General features: G+C 48.7%; 1 protein-coding gene across 1 annotated transcript in view; it reads right to left on the bottom strand.

Annotated features, from left to right (window-relative positions):
* SPIN1 (spindlin 1) overlaps positions 1-25,980 on the bottom strand; it is a 115,568-nt gene that overhangs the window by 38,669 nt on the left and 50,919 nt on the right. The gene's annotated exons all lie outside the window — the stretch shown is intronic.

The raw sequence follows: 25,980 nt of genomic DNA, 5'->3' as shown, positions 1-25,980 counted from the left end.
CTGACACCCATGGGTGCCAGCTGCCAAAATACAATAGGCAGCGGGGGAGATTCCCCCATTTACGCTGCTTAAGCCTAGTACACACCACTAAGTTTGTTTTTATCCAAATGAGCAGAAACTTCGTTCAGCTGCTTGGTTTCCAGCATGCCCGTCTGGCTTCGGTCGGACCGGCTTCCATACACGGGCTTAATGTAGACTTTTTAACCGGATGCCCGAGATTCGAACCGTGTGTACTAGGCTTTAGTGTGGATGCAGGAATGGATAGATTTCTTTTGTTCAGAGAAAATTTTGCATTGTATGGCCAGCTTCATTATGATTACTAAAGAACCCAGGGTGAGCTGGAGTGAGAAATGATCAAAGCAAAAGTTTTATCAGCTAAGGTCCCTGCATAGGTCTGCAATAACGAGATTAGGATTGCAGTTTGTCTAATGAGTGCATGTGCCGAGTGATAGTCTAGTCTGAATACCAGACTACCACAATGTAACTTGGTTATGTTTCCATGGTAACAGCCATGCAATTTCAGACAGGTAGGATGTCTAGGAGGAAAGGTGGTGTACAAAAAGAAAAAAAAAAAAAGAAGTACATTTATTCGGGTATAGGATTGTATGATAGGGTTTTCAATACTGTTTTTTTTTTTCTGGTTGAACCGGATGGACTGGTGTCTTTTTTCAACCCGACTAACTATGTAACTATATATTCCTTTATAGCACAATAGCACAAATGCACTGAAGGAGGAGGCAACCAGAAGTAAAAGTGGATTTTACGGGAAGTCAAAAATCTCATTTTCTCTTTCGTTTCATTGACACAGCTTCTGATATTCCTAACCATTAGTACATCCCAAAGCAGTGTTCGACATGAGGGGTGGGAACAGCAAAAAATTCCCAAGGCTAAAAACAGTAGCCGACCAGGCGACAGGGGCGCAAACAAAACAACTGGAGCCCACCTGGAAAAAACAAAACGCCATCAAAGAGGACCAATTCCTCTAAACAGCTGCTGGACAGCAGGAGGCTAATTGCAGCCTGCATTTTCTGGAGTTTGTCGAGAGGAAGGAGTACTCTGGCTAAAGCAGAGTCAGACCCAGATAGTCTACTTTAGTGGAAGGAACCAAGGCAGACTTCTGATGATTCAGAATCCAGCCGAATACCCTCAGGGTCCGTATGGAGATCTCCAGATTTTCCACCAGTGCAGTAGGAGACTCTGCTCGCAGAAGGTGGTCATGCAAGTAGCCCAGGACCGCGATTCCCTGCCGACGTCACAATGCTACCACCGGGACCAACACTTTTGTGAAGACCCGAGGAGCGGGGAGAGACCAAAGGGTAACTCCACAAACAGATAATGCTCCTCTCCCAGGGCAAAGCAGAGGAAGCGCTGGAGACCGACATATTGGAATGTGAAGGTAAGTGTCCTTGATGTCGATGGAGGCAAGCCACCACCATTCGAACAGACCCCATTCTGAACTTCTGCAGCTGCACAAGCAGTTTAGTACCTTGAGGTCCAGGATTGGACGCACCTTGCCCTTCTTTCTGGGGACTGAACAGGTTTGCGTAAAGCCCCTGAAAACATTTCGAAGTCAGAACCGGTACAATCACCCCTTGATGTAAAAGGCCTTACACCGCCACAAAGAGAGCCTGTAAGCAGACTGGGGACAGTCACACGTTGGAAGGAAACGACGACACAGCAGAATTCCCAACAAGGCTTAAGTCTAACATAGCCAACCAGGTAACAGGAGCTCACCACCACGAACAGAAAAAAAAAAAAAAAAAACTTTTACCCAAAAGAAGCAGAAGCCTCTAACTGCAGCCTGCAAAACTTTGCAGCCAAACGCGACATCCGAAGATGCAAGTACATCCACCTTATAAAATTTTGTGAATGCGTGTACAGACAACCACATAGCCGCCTTGCACACCTGAACCACTGACGCCTGATGACGGAAGGCCCAGGAGGCACCAAGCACCCTCGTAGAGTGCGCTTTAAAAGGGAAAGGAGGAACCTGACTCTTAATGGAGTAGGCCTGCACCACCGTCTGCCTGATCCATTAGGAAATGGTTGCAGCAGATGCAGCCTGGCCTGCCCCTTACGAGATCCATCCGCAAGAACAATTGGATTTTCGAATCGGTTCAGTCACCGCCAGGTACACCCGAATCGCCCTTACCACATCTAAGGAATGGAAGGCAATTTCCTTAGGATGTTTCGGCTTAGGACATAGGGTTTTCATTTGAATGAAGACATTGTGTTACCGTCCCTGAGACAACCTTAGGAAGGAATGCCTGACAGGCTCGCAACACCACCTTGTCTCTATGAATCTCCAAGCAAGGTGACAGAGGACAAGGCAGCCAACGCCGACACGGGATATGCGGAATAGCTACCAAGAAAGCCACCTTCTGCAACAAAGTGAGCATAGAAAGTTCTTGAATATTTTCAAGGAGGCGTATGAAGCACCGATGGTACCAAATTGTTACAAAGGATCGCACCGGAGGAGCCAGATGGCAAACTCTCTGCACAAAAGTGTAAACCAAGGACTTCGCCGCCAGCAGCCTTTGGAAAAAAAATAGCCAAGGCAGAAATCTGGCCCTCGATGGTGCCCAGTGCCAAACGTTGCTCTACACCTAATTGTAAAAACTCCAACAGGCAAGACATAGAAAAAGGAGCGGGGGAGAAATCCATCGCGACTCACACGAAGGAATGCACGCCTTCCAAACTATATAAACCTTCCTGGGAGGTAGATTTCCTAGCTTTCAACAGTGTAAGAATCACTGACTCCGACAGCCCTCTATTTCAAAACCTGGCTTTCAATAGCCACGCCGTTAACGCCAGCGACCGTAAAGCAGGATGGAAGATTGGTCCCTGAGAGGAAGTTTCCAAGGGACATCTGCTACCAGCCTTACCAGGCCTGTGTACCAAGACCAGCGAGGCCAGTCTGTTGCCACCAGAATGACTGGAATTCCTTCTACCGCGATTCTGCCTAGTAGTCTCGACAGAAATTGTACTGGAGGAAAGGCATAAATCAGACGATACTGACCCCAAGGGGCCACCAGAGCATCTGCGGCGTCGGCCAGAGGATCCTGAGACCTTGACCAAACCTCTGCACATTACTGTTGAGACGGGAAGCAAGCAGGTCCACATCGGTGGGTCCCCCACCAAAGACACAGTTGATGAAATACCATCAGGTGAAGAGACCATTCTTCTGGATCCAACGCCTGCCGACTGAGATAGTCCGCTTGCCAATTCTCTACCCCCGGAATGTGCACATCTGGGAGGGCTGGAACATAAAATGCCGGCCACTTACCGGGCCACCAGGGCACTCTTTGTGCCCCCTTGATAATTGACATATGCCACAGCCATAGCATTTTCCGACTGTATCCGCATAGGTCGTCCCTGCAGACGATCTATCTATTGAGACAGTCAGATTGCCCGAATTTCCAGGATGTTGATCAGCAACCTGGACTCCTCCCGAGTTCAGACACCTTGGGCCGAACACACTCCCAAAACACCTCCCCATCTGGACAGACTGGCATCCATGGTGATTACAGTCCAATACAGGGGGAAGAAAGGATTTTCCCCAGACGTACTGCTGGGGAGCGGAGCCACCATAGGAAAGACTCCCTGAAACCCAGACTCAACAGGACCAGATTGTTCAATGACAGCGGAACCTGGTTCCATTTGATCAGAATCTCCCTTTGCAGGGGTCGGTGTGGAATTGCACAAACAGAACCGCCTCGAAGGTGGAGACCATCAGACCCAACACTTGCATACAAGTCCTGAGTGATGATCAATGGTTGGACAACAGGAGCCCGAAAAGCATCCTGTAACTTCAGAAGTTTTGTCTAAGGAAGAAAACCAGTGCTGATGCCGAGTTCAGCGTCAGACCCAAGTAGTCCAGCTTTGTGGATGGAGACCGTGCCAATTTTTTAAAATTCAGTGTCCACCCGAACTCCTGCAGAGTTCCCACCGCAACGTCCAAGTCAGCTTCTAGAGCCGAGGAAGACTCTGAAAGCAGAAGCAGATCATTCAGGTAACCTAGTACCTCAATCCCCTTCTGCCGTAACAAGGCCAACACTGGGGCCAAAACCTTTGCGAACACCTGAGGCGAGACCAAAGGGTAACACACAAATTGAAACTGCTCCTTGCCAATGGCAAAACAAAGAAAATGCTGATGCCCGACATATTGGAATATGAAGGTAAGCGTCCTTGAGATAAGAGATCAGCAGATCTCCTTTATGAAGGAAAGCTACTACTGTACTGATAAGACTCCTTCCGAAATTTCTGAACCCGCACAAGTGGTCCAGAGCCTCGAGATCCACGATCGGACAAACCTTGCCTTCCTCCCTGGGAACTGTAAACAGATTTGAATAAAAACCTTGGCTACAGTCCAACTCTAGAACCGGCACAATAACTCCTTGTGCCAACAGGTCTTGCACTGCTGCGTAGAGGCCCTGTATCCACTCGAGTCCGGCGTAAGTTGGAAGGAAAGCACCTTGCCGGAGGCAAGGACTGAAACGAGATATTGTAACCGAACCAGTTCGTGTACCCATTTGTCCTGAATGAGCAAGGTCCACAGAACCGGAAAGAAGCAAAGATGTCCCCCCACCCCAAACGCTGATGTCCACCCACCCCAAGCTTTCAGGCTGTGGAAGGCTTGTCTGCGGAACCAGAAGTGCCCGCGTTGGACTTACCAGAGTCTCCCGCAAAGTTACGGGTGGATCTGGAGCCCTTTTCCTGTGATCCAGACTGACTAAGGCCCCTTTCACACAGGCGGACCGTTCAGATCTGCCTGTCCATTTTTTGGGCAGATCTGAACGGTCGCCACATGCATCTCTATGGGGGGATCGGATGTCAGCAGAGACATGTCCGCTGACATCCGATCCGTCAAATCTGGATGGAAAAACTATTTTCCATCCATCCAGCGGATCGGATGAGAACGGACCGACGGTCCGTTCCCATCCGATTTCCCCTATAGAGATGCATTGGGAACTGACAGCTGTGTCTCCACACGCAGTGCGGAGACACAGCCGTCATCCTCCTGCTCAGCGGGGGGGGGGGGGGGGGGGGGATCAGCGGCTCGATCCCCCGCTGAGAAAAATGGAATCCGTCCGATGGACGGATAGTGTGAAAGGGGCCTTAAGGGCCGCTTGTAAGCCAAAAGGAAGGGACCCAGCTTACTGCAAGGTTCCTTGCCCTTAGCAGCCTGCAGAAGCAATGTACTCTTGCCTCCCGTAAGATCCTTAATCTCTTCCATAGAGGCAGCGAACAGAGGGTCAATTACGAAGGGAAGGTCAGCATCTTTTTAGAAGCCTGGTCGGCCGACCAGTACTTCATCCAGATCATGTGGCGAAGGACCACCACCGTCACCGAAACCCTGCCGGCAAAAGGGGCAGCATCCAGGGATGCATCACAAATATACTGTAACCCCCTGAATAAACTGATCTGCCAGCTCAGAAGGGTGTGACTCCCCTATAGATCCTGGCATTAAATTTTAGCCCATTACGTTAAAGTCTGGGACACCAAGGTGATATCAAACATCAGTCTCAAAAACTTAACCAGCCATGGCTTTTTTTCCATGGGGGTCCTTAAAAGATGGAGAATCCTCCACGGCAAAAGCATGGCCTCATTTAGCCTGAAAACCTGAATACACCGACAGTGGAACATTTCGTTCTTCAGAAGAGACTCCTCAAAAGGGATATCTCCTAGCAAAACACTTTAGGTATTCCAACCATTTTCGGGGAACCCCACCGAATAGCGGAATAGCGACAATCTTGTTAAAATAGGGAGGAAAGGGAGACACCTTAGTCAACTTGGAAGATTTGCGGGTGCCAAACTGCATCGACGTCGCAGACTCAGCAGCTGCAACCGAGTCCTCCAACTTTAAAGGTTCCCACACTGACACAATCAGGACCTCCACCGAATACATGCTGTTGTCTTAGATGTAGTATGCAGTTTAGCATTGTCCGCTGAAATATGCAAGGCCATCACTGAAAAGACATCTGGTTGGGAGCATATACTGCTCTAAAACATCAATATATTTTCTAGCATTGATGGTGCCTTTCTGGATGTGCAAGCTGCCCATTCCATAAGTATCAACGCATCCCCATGCCATCAGAGATGCAGCTTTTAAACAGAGTGCTGATAAGCCTGGAAATCCCTTTCCTCTTTAGTCCGGAGGATGCGGTGCCCATGAATGCCAAAAAGAATGTCAAATTTTGATTGGTCTGACCACAGAACAGTTTTCCACTTTGCAACAGACCATTTTAAATGAGCTTTGGCCTTAAAGAGGAAGTAAAGTCACTCAAAAAAACGAGAAAAAAAAAAGCCCTGTAAAGAGAAAGGCATAATGAGCTAGTATGCATCGCATACTAGCTCATTATGAAGTACTTACCTTAAAATGAAGCCCCCGCCGTGCCGCCCCCTCAGCGACAGGAAAGCCGACATGTCCGGCTGTCCTGCTTCCGGCCTCCGGCCATCCTGCTTCCGGCCTCCGGCCATCTGATTGGCCGGAGGCGCGATTACATCACTCCCCGCGCGGGAGCCGCCATTCACGGCATAGGACTCTGAAACGGCACGGGTGGCCGTTCCTTCAGAACGCATGCGCCGATGACATCGGCAGTATGCACTCTAAATATCTTCTAAACGGTGCATGTTTAGGAGATATTTATAGCACCTATAGGTAAGCATTAATATAGGCTTACCTATAGGTAAAAGTTTGTGAAGTGGGTTTACAACCTCTTTAAGACGGTGGAGTTTCTGGATCATGTTTAGATACGGCTTCTTTGCATGTTAGAGCTTTACCTTGCATTTTTGGACGGCACTGTGTCCATATACCTAAATTTTTGGACATATTCTTGAGCCCATGCAGCGATGTCGCATCCCTGAATCCTGCTTTTTTTTTTAAACCCTTAACCAGTTCTGGACATTTTTTGCAATTCAGCACTGCATTACTTTAACGGAAAAATTGCACCGTCGTTCGACACTGTACCGTACTAAAATATGTCCTTTTTTCCCCACAAATAAAGCTTTCTTTTGGTGGCAATTGATCACCTCTGCGATTTTTTTTGCGCTATATAAAAAAAAAAAAAAAAGTAAAAATCAAAATGCATTTTTTTAGGCCAATTTGTATTCTGCTACATTTTTTTTTTTTCAAAAAAAATCAAAAAAAAAAAAAAAAAAAAAAAAAATCGCAGTAAGTGTATCTTGATTGGTTTGCGCAAAAGTTATCGCGCCTACAAACTAGGGAAAATATTTGTTTTTTATTACTAGTAATGACGCTCTGCGATTTTTGGTGGACTGCGACATCGTGGCAGACAGATCGGACCTGTGACATTTTTTTTTTGGGGGGGGGGGACCAGCGATATTACTACAGTAATCGGTGCTAAAAATATGCACTGTTACTGTCACTGGGAGGGAAGAGGTTAACCTAGGGGTGAATAAAGAGTTAATGGTGAGCCTAGGGGAGTGTTTTCTATCTGTGGGGGGAGGGACTTTGAAATGATCAGAGTGCCTGTGATCCTTCTCAGGTCTCTATGATTATTTTACGAGAGAACAATGGTCAGCTGTGTTTACAAAAGCTGACCGTCCTCTCAGCGGGGATCGATCATGGGTGCCCAGCGGCGACAGCCGGTCTCGTGGATCGGCATCCCCGCTGCCTAGTGGGGGCGAGAGCACGCTGTACCCCTATGCTATTTCGTGAAGTAAAACTGCAGCGGGCGGTTGACAAGTGTTTAAAGGACCAATCCGATTTATGACATTTGTTGTTTACAAGTTAAAAATCAGTATGGCATGCTAGAAAATGACATACAACTCCCCAAACGATTATTGTTTTAGCAGAGACCCTAGATAATAAAATGGAGATCATTGCAATACTTTGTCGCAGCCTATTTTTTTAGTTACATAGTTACATAGTAGGTGAGGTTGAATAAAGACAATAGTCCATCCAGTTCAACCTGTGTAGGCATGTGTGGCTGTAATCATCTCCCATACCCCTGAATGTTCTGATCCTTGAGATGTAAGTCTAAGAGTCTTTTGAAAGCCACCATACTACCCGCAGAAACCACCTCTTGTGGTAGAGAATTCCACAATCTTGTTGCCCTAACAGTAAAGAACCCCCCGCGTTGCCTGAGGTTAAAACGCTTCTCCTCTAATCGCATTGTATGCCCTCGAGTCCTCATGCAATCCCTTCGAATGAACAGCTTTTTTTCTAAGCTGGGATCCCCATTAAGATATTTATAAATTGCTATCATGTCCCCCCTCAGACGTCTCTTCTCCAGGGAGAATAAATCGAGCGATTGTAGACGCTCTTCATAGTCAAGGTCCTCCAATCCCCTAATTAGTTTAGTTGCCCTTCTCTGGACTCTCTCCAGCTCCAACACATCCCTCCTGAGGACTGGCGACCAGAACTGGACGGAATACTCCAGATGCGGTCGGACCAGAGTTTTATAAAGTGGAAGGATTATAGTCTTATCTCTGGAATGCATCCCTTTCTTTATGCATGCTAATATTCTGTTGGCTTTGGAAGCTGCCGCTTGACATTGCATGCTGTTTCCTAATCTATCATCAACCAATACTCCCAGATCCTTCTCCATTTTTGATTCCCCCAAGGGCTCCCCTCCTAACGTGTATTGTGATTTTATGTTTTTAGTCCCCAAGTGCAAAACCTTACACTTCTCCACGTTAAACCTCATTTGCCATGTCGTTGCCCACTCTGTTATTTTGTCCAGGTCATTCTGCAGGATATCTGCTTCATGTTGTGAAGTTATTGCCCTGCCCAATTTTGTGTCATCTGCAAAAACTGATATCGAACTACTGATCCCGACCTCAATGTTGTTTATGAATAAATTGAACAAGGTTGGTCCCAGGACTGAGCCTTGGGGGACCCCGCTTACCACCTCAGACCAGTCTGAGTATGCGCTGTTTATTACTACCCTTTGGACCCGCCTTTTTAGCCAGTTCCGTATCCAAGAGCAAACCCTGCTATCGATACCTGCAGACCTTATTTTATAAATTAAGCGCTTGTGGGGAACTGTATCAAACGCCTTAGCGAAATCCAAGTACACCACATCCACTGGTCTCCCCCTATCTAGCTCACAGCTCACCTCCTCGTAGAATGTAAGGAGATTGGTTTGACAAGAACGCCCATTTGTAAACCCGTGCTGATTACTGCTGATGATGTTGTTGTCCTTAGCAAACTCTACAATATAGTCCCTTATCATCCCCTCCAGAAGTTTACATACTACTGATGTCAAACTGACAGGCCTATAATTTCCCGGGATATGCCTCTGGCCCTTTTTGAATATTGGAATCACGTTAGCTTTCTTCCAATCCCCTGGTACATCTCCTGTCCTAATACTGTCAGCAAAGATCAGGAACAGTGGTCTCGATATAACTTTACTGAGTTCCTTGAGTACTCTCGGATGTATGCCATCCGGTCCTGGCGATTTGTTTGTGTTAAGTTTATCCAGCCTTTCCCTGATTTCCCCCTCTGTTAGCCATGGTGGCAAGTCCTGTTTATTACTACTAACCATACAGTCATGGTCAGTGTACCCCTCCTTTTCCTGTGTAAAGACTGACGAGAAAAAAGCATTTAGCACGGTTGCTTTTTCAGTGTCCTCTGTAACCATCCTCCCATCATTGTTAATTATGTGTGCAATATGCTCTGCCTTAGTTTTTTTGCTGTTGATATATTTAAAGAATTTCTTTGGGTTTTTTTTACTATCCTCCGCTATTTGTCTCTCAAAGTTGATTTTAGCCATCTTGATTTCTTGTTTACTTTTCTTATTTGCCTCCTTGTATTGCTCGAAAGCCGATACTGTGCCCTCTGATTTATACTTCTTGAAGGCCAATTTTTTCCCCCTAATAAGTTTTATGACGCTACAGTTTAGCCAGCCAGGTTTGGCTTTGTCTCTTCTAAATTTATTTCCCATAGGAATGCACTGCAAGATGCCTTTGCCTAATATGTTCCTAAAGCATTCCCCTTTTTCCTCTGTGGTCAGGGATCCCAGGGTTTGGTCCCAGTTTACCTTTTCCATCATTGAGTACAATTTTGGAAAGTTTGCCCTTCTGAAGTTTAGGGTTCTTATGTTCCCCACTTGTCTTGTTATGTTGTTATTTACACTAAATGTGATCATCCTGTGATCGCTAGAGCCCAGGTTGTCCTGGACTCCTACCTCCGAGATTATGTCTGGGTCATTAGTGAGCAATAGATCCAGGACTGCGTTTTCTCTGGTGGGGGAATCCACCAACTGTGACATGTAATTATCCAGTAAGGTTTCCGTGAATAGGCGGGCCTTCTGTGAGTGTGCAGTCCCCTCTTCCCAGTCAATGTCGGGGTAATTGAAGTCCCCCAATACGATGACTGATCCCAATTTTGCCACTTTACCCATTAGTGCTAAAAATTCCAGCTCTACCTCCTCCCCTTGGTTAGGTGGCCTATAGCAAACCCCCACAATTACTTTCCCCTTTTCTCCTTCCCTATGGAGTTCAACCCACACAGATTCTAAATCCATGCTCATCCCATCCGTAATGTCACTCCTTTCTGTCACCTTTATATTGTTCTTGACATAGAGACATACCCCTCCCCCTCTTTTTCCTACCCTGTCCTTCCGGTACACCGAATACCCTTGGATATTGGCCAGCCAGTCATGTGAGGGGTCGAACCAAGTCTCTGTTATTCCCACAAGGTCTATGTCCTCCTCATGTACTAACATTTCCAACTCATCCATTTTATTAGCTAGGCTCCTGGCATTAGCATATACCCCTCTTAGTTTTAAGGAAGTTAAGCGCAATTGGCGGTTATGTTTATTCCTGTTTGGTCTGAGGTTCTCCCGCACAGACCCGCCAATTGACCTTGTGGACCTACTGTCGCTGCTGACACTACAGCTGCCTTCAGTCCTCTGCTTCCTCCTGACTGACTCTACTTCTGAGCCCTCCCCCCCGTCTCCTAGTTTAAAAGCCCCTCCAACTTGGTGGCCATCTTTCTCCCCAAAAGAGCTGTACCGTCCCCATTAAGGTGCAGCCCATCCTTACTAAAGAGCCGGTAGCCGACTGAGAAGTCAGCCCAGTTCTCCAGGAACCCAAACCCCTCCTTCCTACACCAATTCCTCAGCCACTTGTTAAGTTCCCTAATCTCCTTCTGCCTCTCCTGTGTGGCTCGAGGTACAGGCAGTATTTCAGAGAAAACCACCTTGGAGGTCCTTTTCCTCAATCTATTACCTAAGTCCCTGAAATCGTTCTTAAGGATCCTCCACCTACCTTTAACTTTGTCATTAGTGCCCACATGCACCATGACCGCTGGGTCATCCCCAGCCCCGCACAACAATCTGTCTGCCAGATCTGCGATGTGCCGAACTCGGGCGCCCGGTAAACAGCAAACTGTTCGGTTCACGAGATCTTTTTTACAGATTTCCCTCTCTGTCCTCTTGATAATTGAGTCCCCAACTACCACAACCTTTCTAACCTTTCCTGAGTTACGGCCCCCCTTCTTCCTGGAGCCGTCCCTCCCCTGGCAGCTGGGGGAGGGTGCATGCTCCAGCTCTGCCACCCCTGAGCTGATATCCCCCTCAACCTGCAACTCGACAGATTTGTTAGGGTGTACCAACTCAGGATTGGCCTCCCTGGCTCTCCTCCCTCTACCCTTCCTAACAGTCACCCAGCTGCGTACCTCTGCTTCTTGCGTCTCCTCTGTTCCTCCCTCCTCTATGCTGGCCCCTACCAGCGCCTGATAGGTAATGTCCAAGCTCCTTTCCAGGTTGTTGATGCCACGCAGTGTTGCCACTGTGTTCTGTAGGTCCAGGATCTGGTCTACCAGAGCAACAAGTTGCTCACATCTTGCACAGCAGTATTCGCCCTCGAATGGTTCATCAAGGAACGCATACATGCCGCAAGAAGTGCACTGAGTGGCATCCGCAATCCTGTCGGACATTATTACCCTCTACTCTATGGGGATAATGTTAACGACCTGCTCTTCCTTACCTACCCTACCTCTAACTTCCCTGGTACTAAACCTGGGGTACTCACCAGTCTCTAATATACTAACCAGTCGCTAAGATACTCACCAGTCGCAAAGATCCAACAGACGCAAGATACTCACCAGTCGCAAAGATCCAACAGACGCAAAGATACTCACCAGTCGCAAAGATCCAACAGACGCAAAGATACTCACCAGTCGCAACGATACTCACCAGTCGCAACGATACTCACTAACCGCAACGATACTCACCAGTCGCAAAGATCCAACAGACACAAGATACTCACCAGTCGCAAAGATACTCACCAGTCGCAAAGATACTCACCAGTCGCAAGGATACTCACCAGTCGCAAGGATACTCACCAGTCGCAAGGATACTCACCAGTCGCAAGATACTCACCCGATACACACCAGTTGCAAATATACTCACCAGTCGCAAGATGCTAACCCTCGCAAGATGCTATCCAGTCGCAAAATGCTCACTAGTCGCTAAGATACTCACCAGTCTCTAAAATACTCACGGTCGATCAGTCAAGAGCGCCGTCGGTCGGTCGCAGAACAGTCTTGTCGGTCGCAGAACAGTCTTGTCGGTCGCAGAACAGTCTTGTCGGTCGCAGAACAGTCTTGTCAGTCGCAGAACAGTCTTGTCAGTCGCAGAACAGTCTTGTCAGTCGCAGAACAGTCTTGTCAGTCGCAGAACAGTCTTGTCAGTCGCAGAACAGTCTTGTCAGTCGCAGAACAGTCTTGTCAGTCGCAGAACAGTCTTGTCAGTCGCAGAACAGTCTTGTCAGTCGCAGAACAGTCTTGTCAGTCGTTGACGGTCGCAAGCAAGGTCAGTCAGTCACAGATCCCTATGGTCAGTCAGTCACAGATCCCTATGGTCAGTCAGTCACAGGATGGTCTGTCAGTCCGTCAGTCACAGGTCCCCAAAGCACGTCACACAGCTGCAGGGAGATACTCACCAGTCGCCGCTGCTCCTCCTCCCCTGCTTCCGTGCAGCAAAACCCAATAGTTTAGAAAATATACACTTTTGAATTAAAAAAATAATAAAATAAATAAAAGAAGAACGTAAACTTAGCCCCAATTTTTTTATACAATGTGAAAGATGTTACGCCGAGTAAATTGATTCCCAACAGGTCATGCTTCAAAATTGCGTACACATGGAATGGCAACAAACTACGGAACTTAATCTCCATAAGCGACGCTTTAAAATTTTTTTACAGTTTACCCGTTTAGAGTTAAGCCTCGTACACACGCACCGATTGTTGGCCGACCGATCGGCCGTCTTTTGTCCAGTGTTGTTGTGTTGGTTGAAATGTGCTCTAGACTGCACACGAATTTTGTCGGCCAACAACAACCAACTGCAGAAGTGATGTCATGTTCTGGTTTACTTTCCGTGTGTTTTTTCTTCTCTGAGCATGCCCAGTCTTGCTCATCTGACTTTTGTCGGCCGAAATCTGTACTGACTGACGAACAATTGGCCGTTCTGGTGACGGCCAACAAAAAATTTTATAGCATGCACACCAGATTTTGTTAGGCCGAAAAAAGTCGCAGTCGGTTGTCGGAAGCATCATACTAACAAGCCGACAATCGGCCGATCGGACGTTGACCGAAAATTTACGGCCAACAATCGGTGCGTGTGTACGGGGCTTTACAGTGTAGGTCTTGTGCAAAACCTCACATGTGTGATTTAAACACCGTTTACATATGTAGGCGTGACTTGTGTGACTAGCTCTAAGGGACAGAAAGCTTTAAAAGTTTTTTTTTTTTTTTTTCCCCCATATGCTTTATTTTTACACTGTCCCTTAAAAAAATATTTTTTTCCAAAAAAATAAGATAAAAGAAAGGGTCACTTTAAGGCCGTTGGGCGGAAGGGAGGTTTGATGTTGCTCCGGACCTCCAGGGGCATTGAGACGAGTGGGGGCCATCTTGCCCTCACTCAACTACCTGCCCATCACTGCAAAGGCTTGGATTATTTTTTGCCGCTACAGACAGCTCTGGTAAGCAGAACAATCCGATTTTTGTAAGATCTTACCGTAAAATCTTTTTCTCTGAAGTCCATCGACAGACGCAGCCTGATCATCAGTTGAATGGGTTAGGCTGCCCCCTGCAGGAGTAGTCTAGGCAGTAAAAAATTTTTACATGTACACGCCCACAGGGCTGTCCCTGCAGGCATAACCCACCCACACATCTCAGCAAACCAGTTTAGTTGCAAGCCGTGAAGAAAAAACCATCCCCAAATATGAGGGGTGGGTGCTGCGTCGGTCGATGGACTTCAGAGAAAAATATTTTACGGTAAGATCTTACAAAAATCGCATTTTCTCTAACGTCCCATCGACAAACGCAGCCTGACCATCAGCTGAATGGGACGTCCCAAAGCAGTGTAGGCCTGATGAGTGGGAAGAATGCAGCTGGAAAGTAACTTAAATTCCGAAAGGCTAAACTTAGCCAACTGGGAAACATTGAGGCTCAAATAAATAACAGGAGCTCCAGGTAAAGATGCCTAAGAGAAACAAAAAACATTCTCTTACGAAACAGCAGCCTGCAAAACCTTGTGGCATCCGAAGATGCCAACAAATCTACCTTATAAAATTTAGTAAAAGTATGCACAGACGACCAAGTCACTGCCTTACAAACTTGTAGAACAGAGGCCTGATGGCGAAAAGCCCAAGAGGCACTCAGCGCTCTAGTAGAATGCGCCTTCACAGGGAAAGGAGGAACCTGACCCTTGATGGAATAAGCCTGAACAACAGTCTGCCTGATCCATCTTGATATGGTTGCAGCAGACGCAGCCAAACCTTTGCGAGGGCCTTCCGTAAGAACAAAGACTCAGATTTTCTAAAGGACTCAGTAATCATCAGATAAACTCTTGACGTCCGGACCACATCCAGGCAATGCAAGGCAACCAACTTCCTTGGGATGCCTAGGACATAAAGGTAGGCAACACAATGTCTTCATTGAGGTGAAAATCTGACACCACCTTAGGGAGAAAAGACGGATTAGGTCGGAGGACCACTTTATTCCTGTGGACCACCAAATAAGGTGAATGACAGGACATCGCCGCCAACTCCGATACTCTTCGAGGAGAAGTAACAGCCACTAAGAAGGCAACCTTCTGTGACAAGGAAAGCAGAGAAATCTCCCCGTTTTAAAAATGAGGCTTTTGAAGAACAGACAACACCAGATTGAGATCCCACGGAGGTAACGAGACCGCCTCGGAGGAGCCAGATGATGCATCCCTTGAATAAAAGTGTGAATCAAGCCATTGGTAGCCAATGGACGTTTGAAGTAAATGGCCAAGGCAGACACTTGACTCTTGATAGTGCCCAATGCCAAGTGCTGCTCAGCCCCTTTTTGCAAAAAGGCAAAAACCCTAGCTATAGAAAACAAGCAAGGGTTCAGCTGCAGCGATTCACACCATGAAATGTACGATTTCCACGTACGAAGATACACTGCCACCCGGCGAAGAAACCTCGGCTGGAGTACGAGTGGAGGGAAGGCATAAATCTGGCGAGATAGGCTGCAAGGAGCCACCAGAGCGTCTGTGGAAGACATCTTCTCTCATCCAGACCGTGAAATTTCCTTTCCATTTTTGGGATTATCACAAAAGGGTGGTAGATTTATTTCCTGTGCTCTGTGAAATGGAGATGCTACTTTGGGAAGATACAAGGGATCTGGCTAAGGACATTCCTGTCTGGAAAAATTAACATAAAAGGTTCTTTTATAGAAAGACCTTGTAGATCCCTACTCTTCTGGCTGTTGTGATGGCTAGCAGGAAGGCTAAGTGATAGAAACTTAAGGGAAACCTTATAGGTTCGAAAGGGTCACTAGATAAACGCCTCTAGAACCCTCATCAGGTCCCAAGAAGGGAACCCGTTTCGAACAATAGGGGTAGCAGTTTGTCTAGCCAACAAAAAAACTTCTGACAAACTGCTCTTTTGCCAAACTTGTGTCCAAAAATACCGAAGAGCCGCTATTTGTACCCTAAGGGTGTTAGTTGCCACACCCTTATCTACTCCATCTTGTAAAAATTCCAAAATCATAGGAATAGAGGTGGAGGCGAAGTTCCTTTGCCTACGCCAGGTACAAAATGTTTTTCCAAATTTTAAGCTATATACTTCTAGTGACGGGTTTTCTACTCAGTAAGAGTGTGTCTACTACTCTATCTGAGCAACCTTTCATTATTAGGAGCTGGCGCTCACTACCCAAGCTGTCAGATGGAAGAATTCTGGTTTTGGATACAGAACCGATCCCGGAGACAGCAGGTCTGGGAGATTTGGGCATTCCCATGGGGAAGCTATTGATATGGCTTTCAAAGTTGCACACCATGCTCTTTGGCAGCCAAGGGGCAATTAGGATAAGTCGCAGGCTCTGAGACCGAATTCGTTTCTGTAGGATTCTGGGGATTCGAGCCAGGGGAGGAAAGGCATAAGCCAGGTTGAACTGCCATGGTTGAGCTAGGACGTCCAAACCCAACATCCCTTTCTCCCGTGTAAGGGAGAAGAATCTTTTTACCTTCCTGTTTTACAGGGTGGCAAATAGATCCATCTCCGGGTACCTGAACCTTTGGACCACTAACTGGAAGATTTTGGGATTTAGTTTCCACTCTCCTCTCTTATGGGGTGACGACTGAGAAAGTCTGCTTGCCAGTTATTCCCCCTTATGTGAATGGCCATCAGGGAGATTATCTTCCCTTCGGCCCAACCAAGAATTTCCTAGGTCAGTGCCAAGAGGGAATTTGACCTGGTACCCCCTTGGCGATTTAGGTAGACAGTTGTGGTATTGTCGGACAGATCTGAACTTCCTTGCCTAAGATGGAGCTTTCAAACGCTTTCAGAGCTTCTCCCACTGCTTTCAACTCCCTGAAGTTGGATGAGGCCTGGGCTATTTGTTTGTCCCAGGTCCCCTGAGCTTGGACCCCTTCCAGGTGAGCCCCCCCATCCCCATGTGCTGGCGCCTGTGGCGATCTTTACAGGGTTCCACTGACCCCAGGGCCTGCCTTTTCCCAGATTGTTCCGGTCCAACCACCACTCCAGTGATGACGACAAAATGATGCAGCGCAAATCCTACAAATAATGATACATAAAAGAAAAGAGTCCCAAAAGATAAATATAACAAGTCCTTAGGTCCAATCGGTGTTGGAGGATATAGGAGACAGCGACTCCACACAGTAATCTCCCTCCACCAAAAAGCACACATATGCCCTTTCCTCATATTTTGACCCCCGTTATACCAGAGGTCAAAAATCGCAGTGAAACTCCACATCAATCTGGCCTTCAGGTACACACGCATGCACTTCTTGACTATCTAAGGACCAGGCAGGACTCAAACCAAATGCCCCAGGAGATGGCATTCACAGAGATTCCAAGGGATATAAATAAAGAGAAAACAGGACCTCTAAGTGCAGACTGTTAAAATCTTTTAATGAGTGGAATTGCACTTACATTCAAGAAGACAAAAACAGGCACATCGGTGTAATACATCAGCGTTATGGGCTCTGCATACCAGCAGCCAGCCGCATACGCTCGAGACAGCAGCAGCGGGTGACGTCAAACGGATGCGACTCCCACCTCCCGTATGCGGCGTTACGTCCAACGCGACTTTTCTGGTCCACCTCTACACTGTGTACAGACTGATCCCGCGCACAGCGTGACACTCCAGCGTGACACTCCTGATTGATGTGGAGTTTCACTGCGATTTTTGACCTCTGGTTTAACAGGGGTCAAAATATGAGGTGAGGGCATGTGTGTGTTTTTTGGTGGAGGGAGATCACTGTGTGGAGTCGCTGTCTCCTATATCCTCTTTCAACACCAATTGGACCTAAGGACTTGTTATATTTATCTTTTGGGACTCTTTTCTTTATGTATCATTTTTAGAATTTGCGCTGCATCATATTGTTTGTCATATCATTCTGGGATTTCTGCTGAGTGTCCTGGGTCGGTGTTCAGCCAGTATTTTCATCTATATTTTAGTTATACCCCTTCAGTGATACCTGGACCTGAGGTTGACGGTCTCGTCTAGTGACCATCTTCCGGTCCTAGGAGGACAGGTGGAAGAATTTAAGGTTTCTTGCATAGAGTTGAGCCCAAACAACCGCTGGGATGCTGGCAGACATGAGTCCTAGGACTCTTAAGGCCCATACACACGTACCGATCGTCAGCCGAAAAGCTTCGGCCGACGACCGATCTGCCGATTGTAGGCTTGTTCGTATGATGCTTCCGACAGCGCACTTTCGGCCGAAAAGAATCTGTCTTGCAAGCATGAAAATTTTTGTATGCCGACACCAGAGCAGCCGATTGTTCGCCAGTCAGTACAGAATTCGGCCGACAGCAGATTTGCAAGACTGGGCATGCTCAGAAAAGAAAAAACACAGGGAAAGTTAACCATTACATGACATCACTTCTGCAGTCGGCTGTAGTCGACGGACAAAATTCTTGTGCAGTCTTTTGCACTTTTCAACAGACACCGACAGCCCTGGACAAAAGACGGCCGAACGTTCGGCCGACGATCGGTACGTGTGTACGGGGCTTTAGGATTTCTCTCCTGGAACAAGAGGGTGCATCCTTGAGAGCTCCTACTGAAGAGACTATTTTTTCCACTTTTTTTCACCCGGAGAAAGCCTCTGTACCCTTGAGTCTACATGGTACCCCAGATAGGTTTGTATTTGGGTTGGTTCCAGGGAAGATGTCTCTAGGCTGATTAGCCAGCCTAGTTTTTGTAGGAATCTTATCACCTGTCTGGTGTCTAGGTTCACCTGCACTGCTAACCTGCCAAAAATCAGCAGGTCGTCCAGATAGGGGATTAAGGCTATCCCTTGGAGGTGTAGATGGTCAAAGGGTAGTGCCCTGAACCGCCAGTGTGCTGTTCCCTCTTTGGTAACTACCGCAAATCTCAGAAAGGGCTGGTGTTCCCGATGAATAGGAACATGCAGGTACGCATCTCTGCGATCCAGGGTAGTCATGAAAACATCTTTCAATAGGTTTTTTCGAACTGAATAGATGGTTTCCATTGAACTTTTTGTATGGTAAAAACTTGTTCAAGTTTTTTAAGTTTATTATGAGGCAATGTTTTCTTTAGGGTTTGGGGACCACAAACACATGGGAGTAAAAGCCTTGGAAGAGCTTATCTTCCGGTACAGGGACTATTAGTAACTGATCTGCCAGTTTTTGAATCTCTCGCAACAGGGCTTCCTTTTTGGAATTTCCATGGGGGGGATGGGTAAGGGTTATTGTTACGGGGGGGGGGGGGCTATCGCTGTAAATTGTAGGCGATAACCTTTTATGAGGGAGTGGATAAAAGGGGACACTGCAATTTCTTCCCATTGGGACAGGAATTGGCTTAGTCTGCCCCCCACTTTGATTCTGGCGTAACTTTATCTCTAGTGCCAGAAGAGGGGAAAAAACTGAATTTTTGTAAAATCTTACCTGTAAAATTCCTTTCTGTTCTCTGAGTCCTCCGACAGTCGCCGCCTCCTCTAAGTCATCACTATTGGGTATTGTCCACCTATCCGTAGGAATAGCTAGGCATGTAGACTTAGTCAAAAGACAAAAGGCATTAGCATATACACACTCACGGGGGCTGTCCCATCTGATCAAAACCCCCCCTGCATCACCACTCCCAACTCAGTTTGGTAGCATAGCAGTAGGTAATATGAACCCCAGAAGAGGGGCGGGGGCGGCGACTGTCGGAGGACTCAGAGAAAGGAATTTTACAGGTAAGATTTTACAAAAATTCAGTTTTCTCTTACGTCCTCCGACAGTCGCCGCCTCCTCCAAGTCATCACTATTGGGATGTCCCAAAGCAGTATAGACATGAGGGGTGGGAGACGCAACCGTGGAAAAGGCAACGCAGTACCCACATCAGAGAAAGGAATCTTACATGCACCGTAAGAACCAACTGGGCAACAGAAAAAAAAACAATGCTCAACAGGAGCAACAGCCCAGGAAAGCAAATGCCAACAGCCAGGGACCCAGAGAAAAAAAATTCAAGGGTCCATCATGGCACTGCCGCACTGAGAACTTTGCGGCCAAACGAAGCATCAGCTGATGCCAGAACGTCTACTTTGTAGAACTGGGAAAAAGTGTGCACCGACGACCAAGTCGCCGCCTTGCACACCTGGGCGAAAGGATTCCGTAGACTTCAGATAGACCTTGATCGCCCTGACAACATCCAAGGAATGCAAAGCAATCTCCTTTGGATGCTTAGGCTTTGTACAAAGCGAAGGCAAGACAATTTCCTCATTAAGGTGGAACTCAGGGATCACCTTGGGAAGAAAGGACGGGGGTGTTCTCAACACCACCTTATCCTTGTGAATTATCAAGTAAGGGGAGCCGCAAGACCACGCCGCCAGCTACGACACTCTGCGAGCCGAAGTGATCGCCACAAGAAAAGCAACCCTTTTGGACAGCAGAGGCAATGATATCTCCCTGATATTTTCAAAGGGAGCACGCTGCAACGCGGACAGGACTAAGTTCAAGTCCCATGGAGGTGGTAAAGGCTCCTTCCTAGGAGGAGCCAAATGTCGCACACCTTGAATGAACGTGCGCACCAAGGAATGAGACGCCACAGGGCGTTGGAAAAGGACCGCCAGTGCTGACACCTGGCCCTTTATAGTGGCCAGCGCCAGGCGCTGATCCACTCCAGACTGAAGGAAAGCCAAGATTCGACACCGAGTAAGAACGAGGGGAAAACCCCCTGGACTCACACCAGGTGAAGTAGGCTTTCCAGGTACGGTAATAGATCTTACCGGAGGAAGATTTCCTAGCCTTGATCGGGGTAGGGATAACCTCAGAAGACAGACCCTTGTCCTTCAAGACCTGGGTCTCAGCCAGGCCGTTAAAGCCAGCGACTGTAAAGCAGGATGGAAGATCGGACCTTGAGACAGGAGATCTTCCCGCAGAGGCAGACGCCACGGGGGTGCCACTGCCAGGTGAACAACGTTGGCGTACCAAGACCGGCGAGGCCAGTCCGGCGCCACCAGAATCACCATGTGCGGTTCCGAGACCAATCTGCGAAGGAACCCGGGATAGTAACTGAATCGGAGGAAAGGCGTACATCAGACGATACTGATGCCAAGGGGCCACCAACGCATCCGAGGCGTCCGCCAATGGATCGCGCGTTCTTGCCACGAACCTTACCACCTTTCGATTTAGCCGGGATGCGAACAGATCCACGTCTGGGGATCCCCACTTCGCACAAAGCATCTGAAAAGACCTCCGGGTGTAGGGACCATTCCCCCTGGTCCAGGGTCTGGCGGCTCAGATAGTCTGCCTGCCAATACTCCACACCCGGAATGTGAACTGCCGAAATCGCCGGGACATGAGTCTCGGCCCAAGACAGGATGTCGGTTACCTCCCGGGCCGCTCGAGCACTCCTGGTGCCCCCTGGTGGTTGATGTAAGCCACCGCGGTAGCATTGTCCGTCTGTAAGCGAACAGGCAGGCCCTGGAGACGGTCCGACCACTGGAAGAGACCGGTTTATCGCTCGTAGTTCCAGCACATTTATCGGGAGGGAGGATTCCTCCTCCGACCAAGTGCCCTGGGAAGATAGGGTGCCCAGGACTCCACCCCAGCCCGACAGGCTGGCATCCGTGGTAACCACTGTCCACACGGACGGGCGGAAGGATTTGCCTTCCGCCACCGACGGGGACTGGAGCCAATCTGGTCCGGCGACTCAAGGAGACCTCCAGATCCAAGGACTGAGGAAGTCTGTCCCACCTGGCCAGGATCTCTGTCTGGAGAGCCCGCGTGTGGAACTGGGCAAAGGGAAATGCCTCGAAGGCCGACACCATCAACCCCAGGCCCCGCATGCAGGTCCTGAGTGACGAGGACGGATTGTCCCTGAGGGACCGGACTTCGTCCCGCAAAGTCCGGAGCTTGTCCTCCGGCAAGAATACCTTTGCCTGAGCAGAGTGCAGAACCATTCCCAGATAGGGAAGGCGAAGCGACGGAGACAACGCTGATTTTTGAACGTTGATGGTTCACCCGAACTCCTGGAGCGTCTGTACCGTGATGGACAGATCGCGCACAAGGTCCTGACTGGCACGCAATCTCAGAAGCAGATCGTCCAGGTACCCCAGGACCGCAATGCCCTGGGCCCGCAGCAGGCCCAGAACCAGTGCCAACACCTTGGTAAACACCTTGGGTGCCGAAGCGAGACCGAACGGTAACGCCACAAACTGGTAGTGGTCCTCCGCGATAGCGAACCGAAGGTACCGCTGATGACCCTCGAAAATGGGGATGTGCAGGTACGCATCCTTCAGATCTATCGAAGCCAGGAATTCTCCTGGACTCAAGGAGGCCACAACCGAACAGAGAGACTCCATTTGAAACTTCCGAACACGGACGAAGCGGTTCAGCGCTTTTAGGTCCAGAATAGGACACACTTTGCCCTCCTTCCTGATCACAGTGAACAGATTCGAATAAAACCCCCGAAACCTGTCCCGATGAGGCACCGGGACAATCACCCCCTGAGCAAGCATGTCCTGCAGACGCCCCGGAAGCAGCTGGAGATTGGAGGGAAAGAATCTGTCCGCCGGCCTGGAAAGGAATTCGATCTTGTAACCTGATTGAACGATTTCCTGGACCCACCTGTCCGAGATCCGGAGCAACCAAGGTTGGAGGAGGAAACCACGCAAACGTCCCCCCCACCCCAGAAATGGGTGAGGGCGCCCCTTCAGGCAGAGGCGGAGTGTCCCGCCGAACCGGCATTGCCGGTCTTCTGCTTACCCGCCCAGGGTTTCTTCTGGTTGCCCTGGGCCTTGAAGGGCTTGCCCTTGGATTGGTTCCGAAAGGCAGGAAAGGACCCCTGAGTAGATCTAGGCGCAGAACCCCGTTTGCCACGGAAAGACTTGTTCTTCGGGTTCTGGGGTAGCATAGTGCTCTTACCCCCCGTGACGCCCTTCACCAGGGTATCCAACGCCTCGCCAAAAAGGCGAGAGCCAGCATAGGGAAAATCAGCAACAGTTTTCCGCGAGGACTGGTCGGCCGACCAGCTCTTCAGCCATATCAGTCGCCGGTTAAGTACCGCGACACTCGAGAGGCGAGCCACCAATGGGGCCTCATTTAGGGCTGCATCACACAGATACATGACTCCTTGATGGATCTGGTCCACCATTTCCAGTCGTGCAGGCGGCACGTCATCGGACACTAGGTTGCTTCTAAGCACCTTAATCCAATCAGCCACCGCCTGAGCCACCATAACGGACGCGAAAAACGGGTTTGAGCAACGAACCCGCCACCGTATAGGAATGGCAGGCTAGAGACTTCAACCGCCGGTCCGTGGGATCCCGGAAAACCGGGGTATCCTCAGTAGGAACCAAGGTAGCCTTGTTCAGCATGGCCACAGTGTGATCTACCTGTGGAGGCACACACCATCGTGATTCCGTAGCCGGCGCAAAAGGATAAAGCAATTTGAGCCAACTAGGTACCAGGAATGGACGTTTTAACATGCGCCACATTTCATTAACAGTGTAATGGAATTCCGCCGGGCAGGGAAAAACCTGCGCAGACTTGCAGGTCCTGTGCGTCCCAAATGAGGACACAACGCCCGGAGGACAGGGCTCATCCTCTAAATGTAAGGTTTCCTTAACAGAATCAACTCATCCATGGTCGCCCGTTCTTCGGGTGACCCTGGGGAGGATGTATCAACACCCTCCACCTCAGCCTCCCCCTCAGACCCCAGGAGGTCCAAGGATGAGCGGGACCCTGAAAAGGGCACGCTTGCAGCAGCATCCATATCCCCATCTGAATCCGAAGAGAGAGACAGCCTTGGCCGTTTTCTTGCAGCCCGTTCAGACATCAGCATTTCCATATTTGCCACTAAAGTCGCAACCACAGCAGCCAGATCAGGTCGCAGCGGGGCCACAGGAGAACTGGGGCCCCCCACTAAAGCTGGAGGAAACTTGCTTTCCTGAGAATCCATGGCTCAAGATAATAAAAAAAAAAAAAACTACAGTGCAAAAAAGTAATGTACTGTCCCCTTAAAGACAGAGAGATACACTGCAGAGCCCGCAGACCGCTGCTACCTGTGCTGTCTGAGAGGAAGAGGAAATGCTGCTGGAGGGGGCTGGCTATAAGCCAGACCCCAGGGAAAATGGCTGCCCCATAGGGATGCATAGGAGGCTACGTCAAGATGGCCGCCAACATGCGGCCGAACCGATCGTTCCACCGCCCACAAAATGGCGGCGGGTGGCGCCAAAATGAGCTGTATACTCGCCCCAGAGGGGCTATACGCTGTGCATAATAAAAAAACATGGCGGACCGCGCGATTTTTCCCCCGCAGCGGTCGCCGCACAACACACAATTCTATACCCCCAAACATGCACCTAAGGTGACACTGAGACTGGGACCCCCGGCAAACATACAGATCTGCACACAGCGAACACCGCAGGGATCGCACAGGGAGTCACACAGGCACAGACATGGGGACACAGCAACACAGACTGCCACCCCCGACAGAGGCCCCACACAGAAAGGAGCCAGGGACATGACGCTGCAGTATCGCAGACAAGTCCTGTGAGGTAGCTACCTCACGGCTGCATCCCTGCAGCGAACAGGGATGGGTCGTTCTGAATGCCAGGGCGAACCATAGCTGAACGCTCGATGGCGGGCTGGGGGTCCATCTGACCCTCTGTGCCCTGGAGAACCAGGGCGGGCCAGTACAAATCACAGCACCGCATGATCCATCTTCATCCGAAGAATAAACTAACACTAGAGCTGGTAAAATAAACAGCTAGTAAAAGTGAGAGAAAAAAAAAACTGACATTTAAAACAAAATCAAATAAAAGATTTAGGAAGGCTGAGACTGAAGCCCCAGCACAAGGTAGCCTGACTATTCCTAAGCTAGGCAAACTAAAACTGAGTTGGGAGTGGTGATGCAGGGGGGGTATTGACCAGATGGGACAGCCCCCGTGGGTGTGTATATGCCAATGCCTTTTGACTAAGTCTATATGCCTAGCTATTCCTACGGATAGGTGGACAATACCCAATAGTGATGACTTAGAGGAGGCGGCGACTGTCGGAGGACGTAAGAGAAAAGCAAATGGTTTCTTTGCCTCCCTTTCCCAAAGCCCCATTTTTTTTGGAGGGTTCTTTTCTGGTTCTCTGCTCCCTTTGTCCTGTGGGGCCACGAAAAAAATGTTCTGCCTCCATCCTTTTTGGGTTTGGCAGGGAACTTTTTTCCCTTTTCGGAGGATCGGGTTAGCACATCATCTAAGCCCGACCCAAAGAGAAAAGGACCCTTCAAAAGGCAAACCACAGAGTTTGGTCTTTGAAATGAAGTCGCCTTCCCATTCTTTAAGCCAGATGGCCCTTCTGGCAGAATTCAGAAGAACCCCTGCCTTTGCCGAAGCGATTACTGATTCTACTGCCGCATCCGCCAGGTAGGCAACCACTTTTCCTATCACTGACAGGGAGCCCTGTAGGTCTTGGGTTTTAACCCGAGGTGTTTGTTCAGTCTATCCACCCAACAGAAAGGGTTTCTTGCTACACAAGAAGCTGCTAGGACCATTGTCGAGGCGTTGGCATCCCAGGCCTTTAGTAAGGACTCTGCCTTGCGGTTCACGGCATGTTTAATATTGCCTGTATCCACAAAGGAGAGGTTAGACCTCTTTGTTACTTGTGATAGTGGGGCATCTAGATCGGGGTCTTTTAGAAACCTTCTTACTTTTCCTTAAAGGGAAACCTTTTCCAAGACTTTGGTTTGACCAGCCTTTCTGGAAACTGCCACTGCTGAAGGATTAACCCTTTCAGGGACTGATGCACAGGTACAAACTCTAGAGGGGCTCTTTCCTAGACCCTTATTCATTCTGTCCTGTGCCTAAGTTTCCTTCGGGGGTTCAGGTATCTCTTCTGAGGCCTAAATAGCCTGAAGGATTCCCTGCATAAATCAAACCCGAATAAATTCCTATTTGATCAGGTTCTTCTGAGTCCCTATCTCCCTCACCTTCTGAACTGTTTTGGGAGTTTGAGCGGTTTACCTCCATTGTCACCCTTGCTTCTTCCCTGGGCTGTGCTGAGGGGAGGCTT

This window comes from Pelophylax lessonae, assembly GCF_965119305.1.
Source record: "Pelophylax lessonae genome assembly, chromosome: 1".
Taxonomy (NCBI): domain Eukaryota; kingdom Metazoa; phylum Chordata; class Amphibia; order Anura; family Ranidae; genus Pelophylax; species Pelophylax lessonae.
Note: the sequence above shows the minus strand (reverse complement) of the source record. Positions and strands in the feature narration are given on the sequence as shown.